Consider the following 17,458-nt stretch of genomic DNA (forward strand, 5'->3'; position numbering starts at 1 on the left):
GTTGTTGTTGTTGTTGTTGTTGTTGTTGTTGTGGGGGTGGTGGTGGTGGTATGTTGATGGTGGTGGTGGTGGTAGTAGTAGTTTTGATGCTGGTCGTGGTGGTTGCGGTGATGTTGGTAGTGTTTGTAGTTTAGATGTGGTGGTGGAAGCTATGGTCGTGGTGGTTGGTTCTAAATTTATTTTAAACTAATTATTCCCTTTAAAATGACCCCCCAAAAAAGTGAAAAGGTGGTTAAATCGACACTCTTTTCCTCGCTTCTAAAGCCTATCCCTTAAATTTTGTCCTCTCAATAAAGCGATGTCCAATCCAGGTTTTAACCCTAATGTGACACGGTCCGTTCCCTTCCGTGCCTCGCAAATCCCTTTCCTTTAAAGGGATTAGGTGTCGCTGCGATCTCCCATTAAACAGTGATAAAAACTCCAGGGCTCCAATCATCCCGACTCCGAGAGATATCTGAGAGTATAGGCCTCGAGAGAGATCTGTAGATTTTTTTTTTTCATTACATGTAATGAAAATCTTGAAAATCTGAGAACCCTAGCAGAGGACCGGCAATATTGGAGACACCTCACACAGGAAATACTGGAAACAGCCAAGGCGACCCGATCTTTCGGTCGAGACGCGAAAGGCATCTAAGTCAAGTAAGTCAAGTCATTACATGTAAATATATAGGCTAGTGATATGCTTTTGTTTTGTTTTTGTTTTGTTTTTTTTGGTTTGTTTTTGTTTTGTAGTTTTGTTTTTTGTTTTAGTTTTTTTTTTTTTTTCAATAGGCGTCTCTTTTCTTTGATGATAAAAAGAGGAGTCGACTTTGAAAAAAGCCGTTAAGTCTTTCTTTTTTTTTTCATTCATACAGAGAAAAATGGTGTTCTGTTTATTATTTTAGGGGGAGAGGTTGTTTTTTTTTTTTTTTTTGTTGTCTTTTTCTTTATTTGTTTGTTTATTTTCGTGTTTGTGTGTGTATGTGTGTGTGTTTGTTTGTGTGTGTGTGTTTGTGTGTGTGTGTGCTTTGTTATTTCTTCATGGTCGTGTTATTTGTTTGTTTTTCTTCTGTTTTGTTTTTTAGATTTTGTTTTTGCTTTGTTTTTGTTTTGTTTTGTTTTGTAATATTTTTTTTTGTAGGGGGGCTATTTTTTTTTTTTTTTGTTTTTTTTTTTTTTTTTTTTTTTTGGGGGGGGGGGGGATTTGTCTTTTTTGTTTGTTTGTTATTTTTTGTCTTTTTTTTTTTTTTTGTCCTCTAATTTTCGCGGGTAAGGAGGAAAATAGCCTACTTAGTAGGACAGTATCCTGAGTGGGTTTGATGTTCAGCTTTTCACTTTTGATTCTAAGGTGCCCAATAGACTGAAAGACAGTTTTAACTCAATTTCTACCAGGTTTTGACCTAACGGGTTTTGACTCTTTGTTTTCAATTCCTTGTAATGAACAGATAAATAAATATTTCTTGATATATTATTATTATTATTATTATTATTATTATTATTATTATTATTATTATTATTACTATTACTATTATTGTTATTATTATTATTATTATTATTATTATTACTATTACTATTATTATTATTATTATTATTATTATTATTATTATTATTATTATTATTATTATTATTATTATTATTATTGTTGTTGTTGTTGTTATTATTATTATTATTATTATCATTATTATTATTATTATTATTATTATTATTATTATTATTATTATTGTTGTTGTTGTTGTTATTAGTGCTGCCAATCCTTATGTAAAGCAGTGGTACGTGGGGTCTAACAAAAAAGAATTTGGACACCCTGGACTCCATTCATCGCAAACAATTGAGACGAGTTATTGGGGTACATTGGCCAGACAAAATCAGTACCGTCAACTGGTGTGACTTAGCCTCTTGGGGCGACTTTGCTTCAACCGATTTTGAGCATTGAAACATCCAACTGCCTCAGCACCTTAACACACATGATGACATTCTAAAGTTAAGAACACTTGCACTAGACAGAGATTTATGGAGGCAGATTACTAACTGGATAATAGAAACAGACTGACAAACTCGAAGTGACGCACACATTCACGGCAAGCGTCCATTGAGACTGCGCAGCCATATTTAAATTTATTACTATTTATTATTGTTGCTGTTATTATTATTATTATTATTATTATTATTATTATTATTATTATTATTATTATTATTATTATTTAGGATCGGAAGGTCCTGAGGTCGAGCCTCGCTTGGCGCATAGTTGAGTCTTGGAAAAGGCTCTTTACCCACATTTTTTTTCACTCAGGTGTAAAATGAGTACCTCGCCGTTAACAGTGTTGTCTCTGTCGGAAAAAAAATTGTAATATCGCCTAACTGGCGTCATGTCTCGTTCTATTGTTACTATACACGTGTTGTTGTTCGTCAGTGACCCTTTGTAAAGCGCTTTGAGCACGTTTAGTGGATATTGCTCTATATAAAAGCTCGTTTTAAGATGAACACCTAAACGGTAACAGAATTCTTAGTTAATCTGAAAAAAAAATGTATTCTTTTGACTAGAAATACTCGTCCTTTAAAAAACATACTGACATAATTGCACATACACGCACACAATCACACTAACACACACACACACACACACACACACACACACACACACACACACACACGGACACATACATACAGAAATACCACATCAAGACACATAAACAGGACATACGTCAGTTACATTTTATACTTTTGTTTTGTTTTGGCCATTTCATCGCCAACCAGCGCCAGGGATAAGATGGCTGGCATAGTCGGGTGATTTTGTACATTGCCTTAACTTCCATCCAAGAAGAATCGAAACAGATGGGACTGATTCAAACAGAGAGAACAGAAATCGATCAACAAAGAGTAATCAATCTATCCTTAAATCAAATCGGATTCAAGTAAAAGCCCCATACTGTCATAGAAACAGGGTTCCTGATAAATGACCAAAAAACAAAACAAAAACAAACAACAACAAACCAAAAAAAAAAACCAGAATATCTTTCAATTTTTCTTTTCTTTCCAGTGTTATCAAGTGGTCAAATCCAGCAATGAGCACTTCAGGGGACATAACTCATTCATACATGACATTATATTATCATGTTATGATTCATCTCCCTTCATTTGTAACTTTTTTTCGGAGAGGATTTTTGCTGTGTTGTTTTGTTGTTTTTGTTTTTGTTCGGAGGGGTTGGAATGATTTGTTTTGCTTTGTTTATCTTTTCTTTTTTATTTATTTTTAATAATTCGATCTTTGACCGGAAGACCTGTCTATCCAAAGACTTAACCTGCACACCAAGTATCGGTGATTCTCTATCAAGCATAACTGAGATGGCAATATTATTTATTATGAAATATCAAATAAAAGGAATAACATACTGCTCTTTATTTATGCTGTATGACCCGATGACGTCATTTTATCCCATTTCCGCTCGATACAATCTCCACAAAAGATGTACATGTCTCATTCTGGCTGTGTAAATATCTTAGCCATCGGCTAGACATGTGATCCGATCTTATCCAATAATAAGACGCCTTCCGAGTTGAATTGTCCTCAAGATCTCATTTATCCAAGAGTAATAGAATGCGAAAGGAAGATTTTTTATTTTTTTTCAATACAAAAAAAAAAAAGAGAAAAAAAAACTAAATTCTTGATCGAAGTTCAGATATGTGACTTGTCGACTCAAAACGGTATTACGTCGAGGTAAGACAGATGCCAAAATGGGATTTTAAAGTAAAACTCAACAGAAATGTTAATTTTTTTCTTTTTTTTTCTTTTTTTTTTTGGGGGGGGGGGGTTACTGACTTTAAATCACCCCATTTATCTCTCTCTCTCTCTCTCTCTCTCTCTCTCTCTCTCTCTCTCTCTCTCTCTCTCTCTCTCTCTCTCTCTCTCTCTCTCTCTCTCCATATGTATGTATACATACATATATATTATATCCCTCTCTTTTTCCCTCTCACTCACTCACCCTCTTTCATTCTCTCCCTCTCTCTTTGTGTGTGTGTGTGTGTGTGTATGTGTGTGTGAGTGAGTGTGTGTGTGTGTGTGTCTGTGAGTGTATGAATAATCATCAGAGTGTTCCCCTCGAGCAGTTCTAAAGACAAGAACGATAATACTTCACGTGAAGTCAAAAGCGAGATCCAAGCCACTGGGTGGCAGCGAATCGGCTTCGTTCGATAACCTGCCTAACGGCAAAATCGCTTCATCAGTGGGGACTTTCCACCTGTCCAATATGTGCCCGTTGTAGTAACGAGCCCGAAACCGCAGAGCTTCTAGTTGAAGTTGAACGGTGTGTTGTGACGAAGCTTCTGGGTGGGTTTTGCGACGGTGCATGAGTGCGGTAAAGAATTTGCTGATTGGGTCGATTGTCATAACCATAGTAGTATGAGCACCATTAGAAGCTGCTGCCGCGAGAAAAGTTCATACATAGAACTATTGAAGGAACGAAATTGACGTGACTCATTTCTGTGTTATTTGTGATTAGTTCTCACTAAATTATATCAATCAAACTATAAACGTTCAAGGTTCCACATAGGTTTATGTTTTGGTAGGTTATACCCGATTGGCGGATGTTGTGAGTATTTTACCTTAACGCATAGCATCCATCCTCCCGTCTATTTTTTTTTTTTTATTTTAGGTGGCATGATCCTTTTAAATGGTCCTGTGAAATGACACTCGCATACGGACCGGATCGTCCAGGGTTCGAGCCCCGCTCCTAGCGGTCCATAGTTGGATAAGGCTCTTTACTCAAAATTATATCACCGTACTCAGGTGTAAAGTTAGTACCTGGCCATTAACAGCGTTATTTGTTGAGAATATTGTAATATCGCCTAACGGGCGCCATGTATCGTATTACATGTTAAGTGCTGATGTTAGCAAGCTCGGGATCCCTTGTAAATTGTAAAGTGCTTTAGCGTGTTTAATGGATATTGTACTATATAAATGCCCTACTATTTGGGTGGGTGTCTGTTTGTTTTTTGTTGTTTTTTTTTTTTTTTTGTGGGGTTTTTTTTTGGGGGGGGGGGGGGGATTTCTTTTTTTTTCGGTTGTTGTTTTGTTCAACGTAGAAGGGATTTGAGACCGAAAGGTCCCGTGTTAATTACTGTTCTTTCTTGCATTTCAATACACAGCTTCTGGCAGCTTAATATTCACTTAGTGTAATTTTGGGTAATTTCAACCAATCCATACTTCTAGTAAACATTTTCTAGCCAAAATGAAAAAAAGAAAGTGTTTTGTCAACCCACAGAATATTGGTGCTATGCGGTTAAGTAAAATACTCACCAGTTCAACAACGCACCCAACTATGTGTATAGTATTATAGTTAGAATGAGTGATATTGGCGTATTCTTTGTCTCTAAATCGGCCTAAAACTGTCGCTACATAATAATATAAACTAGCGTGTTGGTACGAGTTATCTTAGTCCTAGCATCCACATTCTGATTGAGAGAATTTAGCAAGATATCATCACCCAACTGGCGGTCTCAAACCAATGACAAAGAGCTGAGTGACGTCACCTTCACTCATTCTATAATGAAGTATCCATGTCTGTGACCGTGGGAAGTTGACTCATTATATACAGACGGTCACTTGACAAAAGGGACAGAAGAGCCAAGAATGATGATTCCTCCCTCTCCTCCTCCCCTCTCCCCCAAATTACCATTACCCACCACTCCTATTCCAAGCCCAAGGTGTTGCTTCCTCCAGTCTACTGGGAATTTTCACACTTGTCGCAACACAACAGGCAAATAATAATAAACTGAGGTAAACAATGATTCAATACAATCATTCCCCTGGGTTATAAAGAAAATGAAAATATAATAAATATATAAGTGAAAAAAAAATAAAATATATAATCAAAAAATGATTTAAATAAAAATAAAAATAATGTAAATAAAAATTTAAAATAATGTTTTGAAAAATTAATATAGAAATAGTGTAAAATAAAAACTAATAAAGCATTAATACGTAAAATATGAATAACAATAATCCATTAACAGAAGAAAAAAAAGGGACCATTAAATAAGAAATTCTCATTTCCCAAATTGTTATGGTACAATGTTGTGATAGAAATACGTACCACGCGTTCAAACGAACGATTTTATTATAATTACGTACAATTTTTAACCATATTATTTAGGTTCGATTATTAGAAGCAAGCTCTTTTTTAAGTTTAGGGCAACTCACAGCGGATGACAATTCACACGAAGCACCCATGAAAAGATCAACGGAATAGATTTATAAATAGTAACAGATTCCAAGAGCACACTAACAGTGTACATTGAGATCACCTATAAGTCTTACCCAGACACAAGAACAAGATCCCACTAAGAGGAATACACTCAAATGTGTGCAAATCATATGTTGAAAATAAAAACTAATACATAACAGAGAAATGATTTACTAGGAAAAAAATATCATCTCCCAAAACTATAAGTATACATTCGACTGTTTCCCTCCCAGCCAAGGACCCCGGCCAGGGTCAGGACAAAACCAAGTAATCTCATTCCAAGACAAAGACAGAAAGCAATTAATGTTTTTGTTTTTAAGGGTTTTACGGCGCTTGCAACACATTTATCATTTAGGTTATATCAGCGCCAGTAAAAAGGAAGAAAATGGGATAGTAAAAAGTTCTAGAATTACAATTAAAACACCCAAGAAAAATTAAGATAAAGGGGAACTAGGAACAAATAGGGATCAGATGTAGATTCCAAGCGCATACCACCAATGTACTTAGTTTGAGATCACCTATAAGTCACATCCTGACACAAGCACAAAATCCAACAAAGAGGAATACACTCAAATGCTTACACTATGCATTAAAAATAACAAATATAATAATACATAACAGAGAGATGTTTGTTTTTGTTTTTAAGGGTTTTACGGCACTTGCAACACATTAAGGTCATATCAGCGCCAGTAAAAAGGAAGAAAATGGGATAGTAAAAAGTTCTAGAGTTACAATTAAAGCACAAAAGAAAAGGTAAGACAAAGGGGAATTGGTTCAAATAGGGAACAGATGTAGATTCCAAGAGCACACCGTCAAAGTACTTAGTTTGAGATCACCTAAAAGTCTCATTCAGACACAAGCACAGGTCCCAACTAAGACTAAGAGGAATACACTCAAATGTTTACCAATCATACAATATAATATGTAAACTAAACATAATACAATGCATAACAGAGAGATGATTTACAAGGAAAAAAATATCATCTCCCAAAACTATAACTATACATTTGACTGTTTCCCTTCCAGCCAAGGAACTCCGGCAAGGATCAGGACAAAACTAAGTAATCTCATTCCAAGACAATGACAGGAAACAATTGGGAAACGGGTATGGGGGGATAGAAGACACAGCATGTACCTCCCTGCCCACTATGGGAGGTCAGGATCCCCACCCAGAACAGAGAGATGATTTACAAGGAAAAAAATATCTCCCAAAACAATAACTATGCATTTGACTGTTTCCCTCCCAGCCAGGACTCCAAACAGGGCCAGGACAAAACCAAGTAACCTCATTCCAAGACAAAGACAGAAAACATGTTGGAAAACAGATATAAGGGGATAGAAGACACAGTATGTACCTCTCTGCCGCTATGGGAGGTCAGGATCCCCACCCAGGAAAGCAATTAAAAACATGTACAGGGGGATAGAAGACACAGTAGGTACCTCCCTGCCGACTATGGGAAGCCAGGAACCCCACCCAGACAAAAACAAGTAATCTCATTCCAAGACTAAGACAGAAAGGAATAGGAAAACAGATACAGTGGGATAGACGACAAAGCAACTACCTCCCTGCCCCCCTGTGGGAGGTCGGGGAACCCCATCCAGAATCAAGAGCCCACAATCAGAATTCGAGCATAGTTTTAAGTTTTTTAAGTTTTTAAGGGTTTTACGGCGCTTGCAACACATTAAGGTCATATCAGCGCCAGTAAAAAGGAGGAAAAAATGGGATAGTAAAAAGTTCTAGAATTACAATAAAGCATCCAAGAAAAGGGAAGACAAAGGGGAATTGGTTCAAATAAGAAACGGGTGTAGATTCCAAAAGCACTCTATCAAAGTACTAAGTTTGAGATCACCTAAAAGTTTCATCCAGACACAAGCACAGGTCCCCACTAAGAGGAACACACTCAAATGTTTTACAAATCATATATAATATAAAGAAGGCATAATACAGTGCATAACAGAGAGATGATTTACAATGAAAAAAAAATCATCTCCCAAAACTAACTATACATTCGACTGTTTCCCTCTCAGCCAGGGCATCTGGCCAGGTCCATGACAAAACCAAGTAATCTCATTCCAAGACAAAGACAGAAAGCATGTTGGAAAACAGATATAAGGGGATAGAAGACACAGTATGTACCCCCCCCCCCCCCCCCCCCCCCCCCGCCCACTATGGGAGGAATTCGAGCATCATAATCATACAAGACAACAAAGTTCAAAATAAAGTTACCATTATTGGTTAATGTAAATGTTGCTGCTCGAAGCTCGAAGAAATAAATAATAATGTGAAATTGATTGTAAGCTTCAATTTAATTACAAAAAAAAAAACAGATCAAATGAACGTTTCAGGTTAACCCCAAAACGTTCATTTGATCTGTTTGTGTAATTAAATTGAAGCTTACAATCAATTTCACTTCATTATTGGTTAAAAGAAAAGCCTACAACTGTTGATCAACATATTTTAATATCATACCAAAAACAGTCAATAAAGTCACAGATAACACTTGATGTTTAAAACTATGAGCATGGGGTAGTGAAAGCCTATGATAAATAATACGAAGCCTTAATAATAATAATAATAATAATAATAATAATAATAATAATAATAATAATAATAATAATAATAATAATAATAATAATAATAATAATAATAATAATAATAATAATAATAACCCTTTGTTGCATAGTGTCCAATATTTTGGACACATTAAAAAGTGTCCCTCATCTTCAGACCGACCTCACAAGTATTAGAAGTTTTGTTTCGCGGCAATTGGAAGCCCCAAATGCTAGTTTTTTAAACACCAAGAACCGCAACTCTGCCTACTTTCCAACCAATGCCATGCTGCAAAATGGCAACACCAGCACCTAAGAGGTAAGCCAACTTTTCGCTTATTTTTTACTGCTTTGTAGCTTTTAGTCCCAATAAAATTATTGTTGGTGTGGGTTTATGGGTCCTGCTCACTTCTGAAGGGTTTATAGGTTCAAAACGTTGATCATTATTTTATAATTGGTGATTTTAAGGCTTGTCCAAAATATTGGACAGTATGCATTGGAGGAGGAAGTGACTTTTATCCAGCGTCCAAAATATTGGACACCATGTGCGGGGGGGGGGGGGGGCGCGTTACTATAAATAGAACAGTCCAATATTTTGGACAGTATGCATGCAAATAACTAGATCAGAGACAACATTGCAATTAATTCAGTTGATTCTTTACTGAAACTTTATTTAGATATAGTCGGTAGTACAGCGGCATTTATGGCCGAGTTGTTAGCACGACTCGCTGCTTGTGCTGGTCAAGATTCAGTGAGCATGCTAAGTGATAAAATGGGTGGCAATGTGACCAATCGTGTTGTTTTTTATCTGTCATGTACGCTGAAAAGATCAATGAATGCAGCTGAAGCAAGGCTACTGGTGCTTGATGACATCCAAGATAACATTCCAGACTGTAGTGATGACGAGCGTCTTGATGAGGAAGGAGATGAAGAGTATGCAAATGGAGATGCTAGTGGTTCCGATGACGAGTGCGACTGACGAGTGCGACGGCAACACAGCTGATTCGGAGGAGGCTGATCTTTCTAGCAGTATTGACCCGTAAGTTATTGTGATTGTAGAATTCCTCCACCAATGTGTAAAATAGCAAATCAATATCTTGAATAATTTTTGTGGTCGGATGTTTTAGGGCGGCATATCACCTCGCATGCAAAAGGTCGAGGGTTCGGTTCTCTGTCCTGCTCACATGAGACCGGACTTTTGGACATGTGTCAATGTTTCGGCTCCTGTCACCCACTGCGCTGTGTGGGCCTTTGAAGATGTACGCAATTCTTACGGTTTTTTCGTCTGTTTGTTTGCACTTTACTTAGATTTAGTATTTATTTCTACTTTTTTATAACGTAAGTGGTACATCTATTTCCTTGCAGAACTCCGAGAACATGGCACTGGGTGAAAAGAGACCTCCCGCCTCATACTAGAGTGGAAAATGAGTTGCGAGCCAAGGGGCCAGCCTTGAACTGCCGGACGCCACTTGACATGTTTCTCGCTCATCTTGATAATGAGTTATTGGACCTCATGCTCCTTGAAACCAACAGACACCAGCTGGCGCAACAAAGACACCACGTCCAATCGGTAAAGAAGGAAGAACTGAGGACCTTCATTGGTATATGCCTGTACATGACGATTGTGAATTTGCCATTTCGGAGATCGTATTGGTCTGAAGCAACGAAGCAGCACACTGTCTCCGATGCCATGACCTGTAATAGGTTTGATGAAATTTTGTCTGTCATCCACTTGAATGACAATGAACTAATGAGGCCAAGGGGGGAGGTGGGCTATGATAGGCTGCACCGGGTGCGACCTCTATTAGAATAATTGAATATTCAGCTCGAGGCATGTGCCGAACAAGAGCTACATGTTTCAGTTGATGAGCAGATGGTCCCTTTCAAGGGTAGACATAGCCTCAAGGTTTATATGATGAAGAAACCCAAAAAATGGGGATATAAGGTCTGGGTTTTGGCAGGGACATCAGGCAAGTCCACAAGTTCATGTTTGCTGGGGACCCTTTAGCTGCTAGTTTTAGTCAACCTGGGACGGTGGGGGAGGGACTCAATGTGGGGAAATCAGGGGAGATTGTTCTAGCTCTTACTGGGAAACAACCGCAGGGGAGCTATGTCTACTTTGACAACTACTTTGCTTCACCTGACCTCCTCCTTGAACAGGAGAGAGAAGAGGGTTGCATGCTACATGCACATTAAGGGCAAACAGGACAAAGAAATGTCCCCTATTGTGTCAAAAGGACATAAAGAAAAGAGGTAGGGGGAGCTACGACTACAGGTCAGATGATGATCAGAGCCTGGTCATTTGTGAGTGGTTTGATAACAAACTTGTCCTTGTTGGCTCAAACGTCCATGGAGTCGAACCCACCACACTTGTCACAAGGTATGACAGGACAAACAAGCGCCATATCACAGTGACCTGTCCTGCCCTTATAAAGGAATACAATCAAAATATGGGTGGGGTGGACAAATGCGATATGTTGCTTGCTTTGTACAGGAACACGATGAAGGGAAAGAAATGGTACAAGAGGATTTTGTTCCATCTCATTGACCTTTGTGTCGTCAACTCTTGGTTGCTGTGCAAGACTAGCAATGCCGAGTGCAAGATGCAACTAGCAATGTTCAAATTAGATGTTGCCCTACCGAGCGGACTCTAGAGCCAACCCCTCCTGTCCCTGACAGGCGCCAGTCCAAGTCTGCCAAAAGTGTGAATGTGAATGCAAGGTATGACAGGGTCGATCATTTTTCGAAAAGAATGGATGGACAGAGGTGCAAGATGGAAGGATGCAAGAGAAAGTCTGTGTTCATGTGTCGCAAGTGTTGTGCGTATCTGTGTATGACCGGGAAGGATGGGTTGGATGACTGTTTTTATCGTTTCCACCACGCTTCATAATAGTAATTTTTTCAAAACTTGTATTTTGATGCATTCTAACTTTCTTTCAAGTAATAAATGATCATCTGTCATATGATTCTTTGAGGGTTTTTTTTCATATTTTGCTTATTTTATGGTTTACAAAATAGGGTATGAGCTACACGCCCCACTCTTGTATTGTTTTCAATCATTGCTCTAAATGTAAAAGAGCATGATGAAGTCTTTTCTGCTTGGTCCAGAATAAGTAAAGGTGTTAAAATCCTAATATTTTATACCAAATTTATTAACTTTGGGAATGGCAAAATTTCTCACATTCGAACCCCATAAGCATGACGTCCAATATATTGGACAACTTGACCCCCCTAATTGACAAGGTTTGGATAAAAAATGATGATGTCAATGTCATTTTAGTGTTGAAACATGCTTGTTTGCCAAAAATCATCATCCTAGGTCGATGGTATCATACCTCATGCAACAAAGGGATAATTATTATTATTATTATTACAATAATAATAACAATAATAATAATGATAATAACAATAATAATAATAATAATAATAATAATAATAATAATAATAATAATAATAATAATAATAATAATTTCTAGAGCGCCGTTCCCGAAATAAAAATGGCATAAAATACAGAACCAGTTAGCAAACTGTGACCAATAAAAACTTATCACACACATGAATATAACAAAGCAAAACATATTATAATTAACACAGATATTGGACAATGAGAAGATAGAAAGCATTCATGTTGCGCAACCTGCTGCATATTTTTTTTTTTTTTTAATTTCCACTCGATAGGTTTTAAGGATCTTTTTTTAAAGGGTCCTCTGTTGGAGCCTTTTACAAATGTAATTTCTAATCTCGTGTATACAGTTCAGCATTACATATATCACACGGTCACGGTTGTCACGTTGTGCATTCCCAAAACTTGGGAAAATCTGTGGCACAAAGAGAATAAGTTATGATCAACATTACAGGATTTTGTTTTTTGGTTTGAAAGGTTTTTTGGCACTGCGACATATTTAAGTCATTTCAGCGCCAGTAAAAAGAAAATGGATTAGTGTAGTGGGAAAAAAAATAATAGAATTACAATTAAAGTAAAAGCACCCAAGAAAGAGTATGTGGTCTTGTGGTATGATACTCGCTTTTGGATCGGAAGGTCCTGGTTCGAACCTAACTCTGCGCTTAGTTGAGCCCTTGGAAAAGGCTCTTTACTCACATTCTCGCACCATACTCAGGTGTAAAATGAGTACCAGGCTGTTTACAGCGTTGCCTCTGTTCGAAAAACCTATAATATTGCCTAACAATGTCATGTCCCGTCCTACATGTTAAGTGTTGTTGCTGGCCAGGGACCTCTTGTACAGCTCTTTGAGCACGTTTAGCGGATATGCGCTATATAAAAGCTCAATCCTGGGGGCAGCGTGGCTCAGCGGTAAGGTCTTTGCATCCTACCCGAAAGGTATCGAGTTCGATCACCCGACGCTGCGCTGTGTAGCCTTGAGCAAGTCACCTCTCCTTAGCTCAATTTGCGATGCTGCGGCTGACACCTGGGTTATTCCAGTCTTCCCTTGGAATACACTCTAGAGACAAATTTCCCCTATGGGATGAATAAAGGGAATTTTATATATTGTTAAAAAGTACAACAAAGAGGAAATGTTTCAAATAGGAAACAGATGTAGATTCCAAGAGCACATTATCAGTGTACTTAGTTTAAGGTCACCTACAATTCTCATCCAAACACCAGCACAGGATCTCACCCTTGTTTGCCAAAAATCATCATCCTAGGTCGATGGTATCATACCTCATGCAACAAAGGGATAATTATTATTATTATTATTACAATAATAATAACAATATAATAATGATAATAACAATAATAATAAAATAATAATAATAATAATAATAATAATAATAATAATAATAATAATAATAATAATAATAATAATAATAATAATTTCTAGAGCGCCGTTCCCGAAATAAAAATGGCATAAAAATAGAGAACCAGTTAGCAAACTGTGACCAATAAAAACTTATCACACACATGAATATAACAAAGCAAAACATATTATAATTAACACAGATATTGGACAATGAGAAGATAGAAAGCATTCATGTTGCGCAACCTGCTGCATATTTTTTTTTTTTTTTAAATTTCCACTCGATAGGTTTTAAGGATCTTTTTTTAAAGGGTCCTCTGTTGGAGCCTTTTACAAATGTAATTTCTAATCTCGTGTATACAGTTCAGCATTACATATATCACACGGTCACGGTTGTCACGTTGTGCATTCCCAAAACTTGGGAAAATCTGTGGCACAAAGAGAATAAGTTATGATCAACATTACAGGATTTTGTTTTTTGGTTTGAAAGGTTTTTTGGCACTGCGACATATTTAAGTCATTTCAGCGCCAGTAAAAAGAAAATGGATTAGTGTAGTGGGAAAAAAAATAATAGAATTACAATTAAAGTAAAAGCACCCAAGAAAGAGTATGTGGTCTTGTGGTATGATACTCGCTTTTGGATCGGAAGGTCCTGGATTCGAACCTAACTCTGCGCTTAGTTGAGCCCTTGGAAAAGGCTCTTTACTCACATTCTCGCACCATACTCAGGTGTAAAATGAGTACCAGGCTGTTTACAGCGTTGCCTCTGTTCGAAAAACCTATAAATATTGCCTAACAATGTCATGTCCCGTCCTACATGTTAAGTGTTGTTGCTGGCCAGGGACCTCTTGTACAGCTCTTTGAGCACGTTTAGCGGATATGCGCTATATAAAAGCTCAATCCTGGGGGCAGCGTGCTCAGCGGTAAGGTCTTTGCATCCTACCCGAAAGGTATCGAGTTCGATCACCCGACGCTGCGCTGTGTAGCCTTGAGCAAGTCACCTCTCCTTAGCTCAATTTGCGATGCTGCGGCTGACACCTGGGTTATTCCAGTCTTCCCTTGGAATACACTCTAGAGACAAATTTCCCCTATGGGATGAATAAAGGGAATTTTATATATTGTTAAAAAGTACAACAAAAGGAGAAATGTTTCAAATAGGAAACAGATGTAGATTCCAAGAGCACATTATCAGTGTACTTAGTTTAAGGTCACCTACAATTCTCATCCAAACACCAGCACAGGATCTCACCCTTGTTTGCCAAAAATCATCATCCTAGGTCGATGGTATCATACCTCATGCAACAAAGGGATAATTATTATTATTATTATTACAATAATAATAACATAATAATAATGATAATAACAATAATAATAATAATAATAATAATAATAATAATAATAATAATAATAATAATAATAATAATAATAATAATTTCTAGAGCGCCGTTCCCGAAATAAAAATGGCATAAAATAGAGAACCAGTTAGCAAACTGTGACCAATAAAAACTTATCACACACATGAATATAACAAAGCAAAACATATTATAATTAACACAGATATTGGACAATGAGAAGATAGAAAGCATTCATGTTGCGCAACCTGCTGCATATTTTTTTTTTTTTTTTAATTTCCACTCGATAGGTTTTAAGGATCTTTTTTTAAAGGGTCCTCTGTTGGAGCCTTTTACAAATGTAATTTCTAATCTCGTGTATACAGTTCAGCATTACATATATCACACGGTCACGGTTGTCACGTTGTGCATTCCCAAAACTTGGGAAAATCTGTGGCACAAAGAGAATAAGTTATGATCAACATTACAGGATTTTGTTTTTTGGTTTGAAAGGTTTTTTGGCACTGCGACATATTTAAGTCATTTCAGCGCCAGTAAAAAGAAAATGGATTAGTGTAGTGGGAAAAAAAATAATAGAATTACAATTAAAGTAAAAGCACCCAAGAAAGAGTATGTGGTCTTGTGGTATGATACTCGCTTTTGGATCGGAAGGTCCTGGGTTCGAACCTAACTCTGCGCATAGTTGAGCCCTTGGAAAAGGCTCTTTACTCACATTCTCGCACCATACTCAGGTGTAAAATGAGTACCAGGCTGTTTACAGCGTTGCCTCTGTTCGAAAAACCTATAATATTGCCTAACAATGTCATGTCCCGTCCTACATGTTAAGTGTTGTTGCTGGCCAGGGACCTCTTGTACAGCTCTTTGAGCACGTTTAGCGGATATGCGCTATATAAAAGCTCAATCCTGGGGGCAGCGTGGCTCAGCGTAAGGTCTTTGCATCCTACCCGAAAGGTATCGAGTTCGATCACCCGACGCTGCGCTGTGTAGCCTTGAGCAAGTCACCTCTCCTTAGCTCAATTTGCGATGCTGCGGCTGACACCTGGGTTATTCCAGTCTTCCCTTGGAATACACTCTAGAGACAAATTTCCCCTATGGGATGAATAAAGGGAATTTTATATATTGTTAAAAAGTACAACAAAAGGAGAAATGTTTCAAATAGGAAACAGATGTAGATTCCAAGAGCACATTATCAGTGTACTTAGTTTAAGGTCACCTACAATTCTCATCCAAACACCAGCACAGGATCTCACCCTGTGTGCTTAACAGGGATAATATCATACTTAAAGTAAAAGTAAAGACTTCACTCTCCACATTACATTTTGGTTACATAATTACTATATACTTATTTTTAAGCGATATCTAATCATCGACTAGATCAAGAAATAAATGTAAAGAGAAAAATAAATTAATTAAATATCCTCTTTTGCCTATTAACTCACTCAACCCTAACACCGTCTATATCCGTAGTTTACCCAGGTTACTTTTACCCCATGCCTTTTTATTACACTTTTCTGAGACAAATTATAGGCATGCTATCAAAGTTAATGTTTTTAGTTTTCTCAGATTAATGGTAGTTTAATAAAACTATCTATTTTTAAATATATTTTTTTCCAATTTTGAAAAGAAGAAAAAATCTCTAGGATTGAGTGAGTTAAGCAACATCATGTCAGGATCGTCACAAGCTGATAAATGAGTACCGTACCACAGTATTTAAATTCATGAAGTGATAACGACATACATGAAACTATAATTTTTTTTTTTTTTTTTTAATTCAATTGTCAAAAGTACAAAATCTAAATAATTAAAGTAAAAACAACAACAAAAAATAACGAAAGTGTTAAAAATCAAAACTGAAAAAATATAATATCCATTGAAACAGATCAAGATAATACAGTCACTGGCAGAAGAAAAAAATACTTTTGAGTCTATCTTTTTTTTAAAAAACGGAAAAGAAGTCCAATAGTATGCATATAAATTCAATGAATAATAAATAAGTGCAAGGCACTATGATAAAATATATGAAGAAATATTAACATTAACATATCAATTATGTGGGAATTGAAGCACTTTTTTCAGTTTGGAATGAAGTGAGAAATATGTTTTATGTTTTAAGGTCTTTCCTGCGCCTGTGGCACTTTAACTCGAGTCAGTGTATCAGTAAAAAGAAAGAAGATGGAACAGTCAAAAGATTCTAGATTTATTAAAAGAACACGAGAATAAGTAAGACAAAGGGAAATGGGGAAATGGCTAAAATAGGGAATGGGTGTAAATTCCAAGAGCACTATCAGTGTGTTTAGCTTGATCCCACCAAGAGGAATACACTCAAATGATTACAAAACATGATACATACTGTGGTTATAACCAAAATAATATAATTTAATATAACAGTACAAGACAGTAACAGAGAGATAATTTACAATGAAACAAAAAAAAAGTCATCTCCCAAAAACAATACATATTATTGCTTCCCATTCAGCCAAGGACTCCGGCAAGGGCCAGGACAAACCGAGTTATCTCATTCCAAGACATAAAAAGCAGCTCAGAAAACAGATATAGGGGGATAGAAGACACAGCAAGTTAC

The sequence above is a fragment of the Berghia stephanieae genome, chromosome 1 (genome assembly GCF_034508935.2).
Source record: "Berghia stephanieae isolate SIO BIC M18660-M18661 chromosome 1, UCSD_Bste_1.3, whole genome shotgun sequence".
Taxonomy (NCBI): Eukaryota; Metazoa; Mollusca; class Gastropoda; order Nudibranchia; family Aeolidiidae; genus Berghia; species Berghia stephanieae.